This window comes from Tenrec ecaudatus, chromosome 17, assembly GCF_050624435.1.
Source record: "Tenrec ecaudatus isolate mTenEca1 chromosome 17, mTenEca1.hap1, whole genome shotgun sequence".
Lineage (NCBI taxonomy): Eukaryota > Metazoa > Chordata > Mammalia > Afrosoricida > Tenrecidae > Tenrec > Tenrec ecaudatus.
Genome location: NC_134546.1, coordinates 68643113 through 68651596, shown reverse-complemented (window position 1 = coordinate 68651596; position 8484 = coordinate 68643113). Strand labels below are relative to the sequence as shown.

At 39.1% G+C, this 8484-nt stretch overlaps 1 pseudogene; it reads left to right on the top strand.

The window, feature by feature from the left end:
* The first annotated feature begins 6302 nt into the window (after positions 1 to 6302).
* Positions 6303 to 7055, top strand: LOC142430479 (KATNB1-like protein 1 pseudogene; annotated as a pseudogene).
* Positions 7056 to 8484: the final 1429 nt, after the last annotated feature.

The window sequence follows — 8484 nt, the reverse complement described above, 5'->3', positions numbered from 1 at the left end:
AGATAGTGACAAAAAAATCCCAAAATATTGAAGATAAAAATTTCAGAGCTTAAATTGTGAACATCTAGCTTGTAGAAGGCTAGATGGACAGTGGAAGCTCAAAATCTATCTGCAGAATATCTTGTCACATTAAGCCTCTGGCAGATCCTGTTAGCCACTGGTGAGGGACTTGAAAATTTTTCATGTCATACAGAGATGATTGTGAACTTGATCATGGTGGTTCAGACCGTGGCATAATATGATACATGGTCAGTTAACCTACTGCTTGACCCAACCTGAATTTGCTCTAGGGTCAAATATTTCTCACTTGTTTCTTGACAGATATAACTTTTCTGGACTTTAAAATATTGAGCGTGGTCTTTCTCATTCTTTATTTTCATTTTTATCTTTATATTATTATTATTTTCTTCTTCTGTTTTATTTTGTTTTGAATTTTATTGTTTCTATTGGCTTTCCAAGTTTGTGAAGCACAGAAGGAGTGTATGCATAGAGACAATAACTGATGCAATGGTTTATGGGGCACATCGGAAGTGAAGGAGTAGGAAGGGTGAGGGGATTTGGAAAGCAAACAGTGAATGTGGGAGGGGGAGGGAGCATAAGAATTCTTTATGATAACATATGTGTATATATACATATATACAGTTCTTTTAAAAAGCAATTTGACTATGTAAGTGCATGATGGGAAGATTATGTATAATAACTCCATTGAAAAAGAAACAAAGCTTGATCAATGGTTACTATCAGTGAAAAGAAAGGGTTGCTGCTTAGGGGGCATTCAGTTTATATTACTTGTGGAGGGATAATTTGGAAAAGGACATCAATAATGGATCTAAAACATGAAGTGTATAATCAAAGGCACCAAATTATACATGTAATAGTTGTTGAATTGGAGAATGTTTTATTGTGTATGTTATCAAATTAGAAAACTAAATACATGAATAAAAATGAGTGCAAGGAAAAAGAAAAACATCTACAGTGACGATAATTGTATGACTCTTTTTCATGTGACTAAATTATTGAATTGTATCATGTGTGGATGAAGTGCCATTAAAACTGTTTTTAAATGAAAGAAGCAGAAGGTCATCTGCTACTTACATGGACCTCCAGACTAGAGTGTTGGTTAACAGGCTACGGCTCATGGCCCTGTGTCTGTTGTTGTGAATAAAATTTGATTAGCACACAGCAATGCCCATCTCCACTGTCTGCTGTTGCTTTCGCATCCAATCAGTAGGGTTGAGTAGTTATCTCAAAACTATATGCCCAATGGAATCCTAAAGCATGGTTTTCAGGCATTTTGCAGAAAAAAAGAACTTTGCCTATAATGAGGGTAGCAATACCAGGAGGGAAGGGGAATGAGGAGTGAGAAAGGGGGAACCAATCACAAAAATTGACATATAAACCCATCCCAGGTGGACAAACAACAGAAAAGTGGGTGAAGGGAGACAGAGGTCTGTGTAAGACATGAAAAAAATTGATAAATTATCATGGGTTCATGAGGGGACGGGGAGCAGGGGAAACGAGCTGATACCAAAGGCTTAAGTATAAAGAAAATGTTTTGAAAATGATGGTGGCAATGTATGTACAAATATGCGTGACACAATGGATGGATGTATGGATTGTGATAAGAGCAGTAAGAACCCACAATAAAATGATTAAAAAAAAAGAACTTTGCCAGCCCCCGATCTAAGGGAAAAATCAGGATGAAAAATCACAAGGCTCCATGAAATACATAATTCTAAACTATGGTGATTGTTTTGGAGGAACATAATATTTATGAAAATTTCACCTGCATGGATAAGTTAGAATTACCATCACTGGTAGCACAGTGGTGACTTGACCAGCTTTAAATGAAAGTCATTCATTCAGACCTTCCAGCTGCCCTATTGGAGAAGTATGTGGTACAGTAACCTCATAAGGATCTACAGGCTTGGAAACCCTATAGGAGAAGTTCTATTATCTCCAAAAGATTACTATGAGTGGAACTGATGGATGGTTATAGCATTTTGTTTTGGGTGAAAAATAACTTTTTTTACCAGTATATTTTATTTGAATAAATGTCACCCAATTTCAAACTACCAACGTTACAGCCAGTAGTTGAGCCCTTAACATTTAGTACTACCCAGCGACTCCATTGAGTCTGTCTGGAAGATAGTCCCTGACCTTCATCATAACACGTGCTGAGAACACCTGGCTGAGCCATTCCCACTCCCATTGTAGCCAGCTGGGTTTTGTGTGTTTGTTTGTTTGTTTTCTCTATGAGAATGTTTCTCTTCTTGAAATACAACTTTTAATTCACAGATACTAAGTGTAGGTACTGAATCATAAAGAGTATAAAGAATCTAAGTGGGAAACTCTGAGATGAAGAATCCCAAGATCACAATAAAAAAAAAAGACTTGAAACTCCCTCTCCAAATTCTCCTGAGTCACAATTATTTGCTCTTGGTGTCATTAGAGCTTCCTGCAACCTAGCTCCCTCCCTGAATGGGAGGTTTGTATCTTTAATCACACTGGCTTCCCCCAGTGTGTCCTTCTCACAGCAATACATGGTCATATCCTTGACCTTAAACTGTCCATGCGCTGATAAAGTGTATTCTTGGCAATGTCTCTGGAGATGGTAAATCAGGCTTTCACAGACTCTTTAAAATATGTGATAGTAACAGTACTAATGTATAAGACCCACAGGCCATGGCAGAGCTACTAAAAGGAAATCCAGAGTTTTCACATGTAGAATCTCAGAGACATCTTATGCTCCCTCAATCTTCTCCAGATGCATCCAGTTGTGCATCACCATTGACACTTGCAAAAACAATATATTCTGTTCCTGAACACTATCACACATATCCACTGTCTCCCACTTATACACCCTGCCCTCTACCCACACACACTTGTTCTCATTTAAATTACTTGTTAAAATAGCTGCCTGAAAAGCTCAGTTCAGAAAAGACTCCATGGTAACCCTGTGTTCATACAGATTCCTGAATGGAGACCCTGGGGATTATGGGACTGGGGATCTTCTCCCAGAGCTGTATGGTTGTGGCTTGGATTATTTTCATTAGCAAAAGGGACGCTGTTTGTATATCCTACTCCTACACAGTGACATCTATGGTTGGACACTTTCAGAATGTTTACTTCCCCAGGTACACATAAATGAATGTCCCAGGAGCATTTAGTGAGAATAATATTTGGCAATGATTTCTTGTTATGTGACTATGATATACAGAACCCAATCTGTTCATATTATTTCATATACAATAAATTATATATATATATATGATTTAAGAAAGTATGTACGAATATTTTCTTAGATGATTTCACTCAACATATTTATATGGCTATAGACTCATAAATGTATATCTACCCAGCATGAATTTCTTTTAATGCTCAACATTTTAGAATATGAACATGTGTGTACAATTCATTTTTAAAATTCATTTATTTTTTGACATACAGTTTTTTTTCTAGTTTCTGGTTTTTATAATGAAGGTCAATATTCAGGTTGAACAACCAGGAGGAAAAAAAAGTAATTCACAGTTTTATTATCACAAGTCACAATAACAATCATGGCCTTTCTGTAAACGTCTCTTGAACACAATTGTAAACTTAATAACATTCAAAATAATAACAGACATCATATTATGAGAGATAAAGTTGCCATTAAGAAGTAAAGAGACCAAAATTGTAGTGAGGGGGGAGTGGCAGGCCTGTTGGGGAATAATCAAGGGTAAGGTTGTGTAGAGAAGAGGTATAGCTGTAGTCCAGGTGGGGATGGAGCATGGTAGTGGGGCAGGAGGAAAGTCAAGGGAGATGGGAGGAAGGAGCTGGGGGTCAAGGGGTATTTATGGAGGTCTAGACAAAGACATGTACATGCAAATATATATATGAGGATGGGAAAATAGATCTATGTGTCTATATTTATAGGTTTAGTATTAAGGTGGCGGAAGGACCTTGGGCCTTTACGCAAGCACTCCCTCAATATATGAATACTTTCTTTTATTAAATTTGCACTCTATGATGCTCACTCTCCCGACACAACTGCTGAAGCCAACGTGGGTGAACAAGTAAATGTGGTGAAGAAAGCTGATGGTGCCTGGCTATCAAAAGAGATAGTGACTGTGGTCTTAAAGGCTTGAAGATAAACAAGCGGCCATCTAGCTCAGAAGCAACAAAGTCCACATGGAAGGACACACCAGCCTGTGTGATTGAGTTGCCCTGAAGGGATCACTTATCAGGCATCAAAGAACAAAAAGTCCTATCACTGGCTGCACACCTCCATGATACGATCGCCAAAGACAAATGGGTGCATAAGCAAATGTGGCAAAGAAAGCTGATGGTGCCTGGCTATCAAAAGAGACAGTGTCTGGGGTCTTAAAGGCTTGAAGGTGAACAAGCGGCCATCTAGCTCAGAAGCAACAAAGCCCACATGGAAGAAGCACACCAGCTGGTGCGATCACGAGGTGCCAAAGGGACCAGGTATAAGGCATCATGCAAAAAAAAAAAAAAAAAGAAAAGACTATATATATATATATATATATATATATATATATATATATATATATATATATATATATATGTGTGTGTGTGTGTGTGTGTGTGTGTGTGTGTGTGTGTGTGTACACACCATAGTGAATGAAGGGGGCAGTGCAGAGTGGAGACCCGAGGCCCAAATGTTGACCACTGGAGATCCCCTCACAGAGGGGCTTAGGAGAGGAGACGGGTCAGTCAGGGTGTGATATAGTACCGATGAAGAACACAGCTTTCTCCCAGATCCTGGATGCTTCCTCCCTGCAACTACCATGATCCAAATTCTATCTTGAAGGACTGGATAGGGCAGAGATTGTACACTGGTGTATATGGGAGCTGGAGGCACAGGGAATCCAGGGTGGATGATACTTTCAGGAGCAGGGGTGTGAGGGGTGAGGCTGGGAGAGTGGAGGGTGAGTGGGTTGGAAAGGGGGAACTGATTACAAGGATCCACATGTGATCTCCTCCCTGGGAGATGGATGGCAGAGAAGGGGGGGAAGGGAGACTCTGGATAGGGCAAGATATGACAAAATAACAATCTGTGGATTATCAAGGGCTCATGAGGGAGGGGGGAGTGGAGAGGGAGGGGGAAAAAAAGAGGACCTGATGCAGAGGACTTAAGTGGAGAGCAAATGCTTTGAGAGTGATTAGGGCAAAGAATGTACGGATGTGCTTTATAAAATTGATGTATGTATATGTGTGGATTATGATAAGAGTTGTATGAGCCCCTAATAAAATGTAAATAAAAAAAAAAGAAGAAGAAGTAAAGAGACCAAGGTCTGAAATTCGCTGGAGAAGATGCCTTGGATGACATTCAAACTCTATAAAGGTTAGCCTGAAACATTTAAAACAGTTTAAAGTTTCGTGAATTAAATGAATAGGTCCTCCTTGGAGCATAGACTTAATATAATTCTTCTTTGATTGCAGAAAATTCCATTAAAATGTAGATAGTAAACAACAATAAATGTCCTCCTCTTCCCTTGATGGTGGTTAGGGTAGCAGTAAAATAGTCACAGCCCAAATGCATACAGACCAGACTCAAGGGGATCAAAATAATTGAAAGTCTAGGAATAAATTGATAAAATGTATGCACCTAATTTGCACCACACAGAACAAGTCTGAAATTGCGTGAAAAATCAACTCTCTTTATTTACACATGAATTATTAAATCTGAAGAGGAAGGGCATAAATATGTGTAGCTGAAGATACTAATGAAAACCTTTTGCAGCACGGGAATGAACAACTTGGAAGAAAAGGTGTTCTGTGCCACGGGAAAGGGCAGGCACAGCTGCGAGACCCTTTGCTGGAGGAAAGGAACAGTTAGAAAGCCGTATCTCAGATCCAGGTTCAGAACGGCTGTCCAGGGATAAGAGAGCTGCCCCTGAAACAAACCCTGCCAGCTCAGTGACCATCATCATGTAGAAATAACTGCAGGGTGCATCAGGACAGAGAAAATCGAGGTTCTCTAGCAGAGCACAAGGGAAGACAAAACCAAGCAAAAAATTAAAAATGAGATTCTATAGAGGAATCTGAGACCTTTGGTACTGTGCTAGGTAAGGTTTATTGTGCCAACATGGCCTATAAACACGTGAGATTAATAGAAGGGCGGGAGGAGGCGGGGCTCACGCGCCGCTTGCGCTGGGAGCTATCCACGCGGCTCACTCGCGGACTTGTTTGAATGGCTGTGAGTGGGGCTCAGCCAGGAGTCCAGGGACTCTCTTGTCTGGGTGGACGCAAGCGGTTTCTCAAGCCGTAGGGCTGGACTGAAGCGCCACGGTACCATGAGGTGCCAAACAGTTGGACTAGCTGTGAAGAGGCCAGATAAACTACGTAAGGCGATCTATTACAGAAAGAAAGTTCATTGTCCTCTCCGCAGTCCTTGTTACAGAAAGAAACAGGCCCCTAGAAGTGGGGGCTGTGTCATGTCAATAAAAAAAATGAAATGGCTTGTGCAGGCCACCTACCTGACAAATTATGCCATGATGGTCGAACATATTTGATTAACTCCAGTGATTCTGGTTCTTCACAGACAGAAGGCCCATCATCAAAATATAGGGGCTTTTTTTCTGAGGTCTCTCAGGACCATGGAACAAGGGCGCAAGTTTTGTTTAGCAGAAATTTGAGGTTAAATGTAGCTTTAACCTTCTGGAGGAAGAGAAGTATAAGTGAACTTGTAGCCTATTTGGTGAGGATAGAAGATCTTGGGGTTGTGGTGGACTGCCTTCCTGTGCTCACCAATAGTTTGCAGGAAGAAAAACAATACATCTCACTTGGCTGCTGTGTAGACTTGTTACCTCTAGTAAAGTCACTACTTAAGAGAAAATTTGAAGAGTATGTCATAGTTAGTTTAAACTGGCGCCAAGCAGTTATAAAATGATGGTGGTCAGAATTGTCATCCAAAACAGAAATTTAAAATGATGGAAATCTTCAGATTTTAAAACAACAGTTAAGTGGGTTGTGGGAACAGGAAAACCATCTGACTTTGGTTCCAGGATACACTGGATGTAGGTGCTTATTTATTACAATTGCATTGAGAAGTTTCCTCTACTAAAGAATGTGTGGTTGTCCAGAACATCCCAGGACTGTATGATTTCCCGGGGGAAAAAAAAAGTCTCTTCTGAAAACTTTGAACTATGGAAGAAATAAAAAACTTTTTTTTTCTTTTAAAAAGTCACACAATGAAACCACTAATGAAATCCTAACAATCTACTTCACAATTGAAGTGGGAAAATATCCCAAAGGAGCAGCTTCAACTTCAATGAGGTGAAAGTGCACTATGAAGATTGTTGGTCATTGCTGCGTTTGGAATTTATGTTTCAGAACTACTCGATCTTAATGCACTCCTGCATATTGCATGAGATAACATACTATGTGGAAAAGTAACAAAGGACTTAATACTAGGAACCACAAAGACCAATCATCATGAATTTTCTTAAGATTGTGTTTTATAAGAATACACTTAAATGTGTGTATCTATTTTCTTATGTTGAAAAGACTGAAAGTTTAAAACATCATAGCAAATAATCAATATTAAATAGTTTTCGTTAACACTAAGATACTACTTTGTATGCAAAATGCCTTAATTATTAATAAGCCAATGTATTAAAATACCAAGATCTGTTTTTAAAAAAAGAAAATGAACCATGCTTCTGACATATTAAAATCATGGAACTAAATCACATGTTTACTTTCATGTAGAATGTTGTGGAAACCTACTTCACATCATTTTTAAAACTTGAGAATATTTTTAGTATCTCTGATTTTCTTTTTGTCAGAATCATCATGGCTTGTATGTATGTGTTATACCTATAATAAAAACAAAAAAATGGATATGTATTTGCATGGATGCTTAACTGGAAATGTTGGAGTTAGCTAATTTATGTTCACTTTTTTATTGTATATGGAGTTCTAATATTTTCAGTTCTGTATCACTTAAGTGTCTTTCATTGGAGTAAATTCATTAAATATTTCTTTTAAAAAAAAAGAAGAAGAAGGGCGGATAGATAAATGGTTTGGTGAGCCTCACATTTCTAATTCTCTGCTCTCTTCTTCTCAGATGGTCAGACTAGTGTGTGGTTGCCTTAGCTAGTTCTTTGCCTCAGATGGCAAGGCTCACTTCCTGTGAGACATCCCTGAGGAGAAGCCACATGGATCTAACCTGATGCAGCCCTGGGTGCTGGAGCAGCCAATTGGCGACCCCTGTCAGTGCTCAGATGCTTACACACTCACTAATTCAGCTTTCCTCCTGTGGTTGGCGTCATTGCATTTGCTTTGTGATATGGAGGAGGACTTTTTAGATCGGTGTCAGACATATGAGCTTGGACAGCACTGGGTTGGAATGCTTTTTTTTTTAAATAAATCATTTTATTGGGACTCATACAGCTCTTATCACAATCCATAATAAAGCACCCTTATACATTCATTGCCTTCATAATTAACAAAATTCGCCTTCCATTTGGGTTC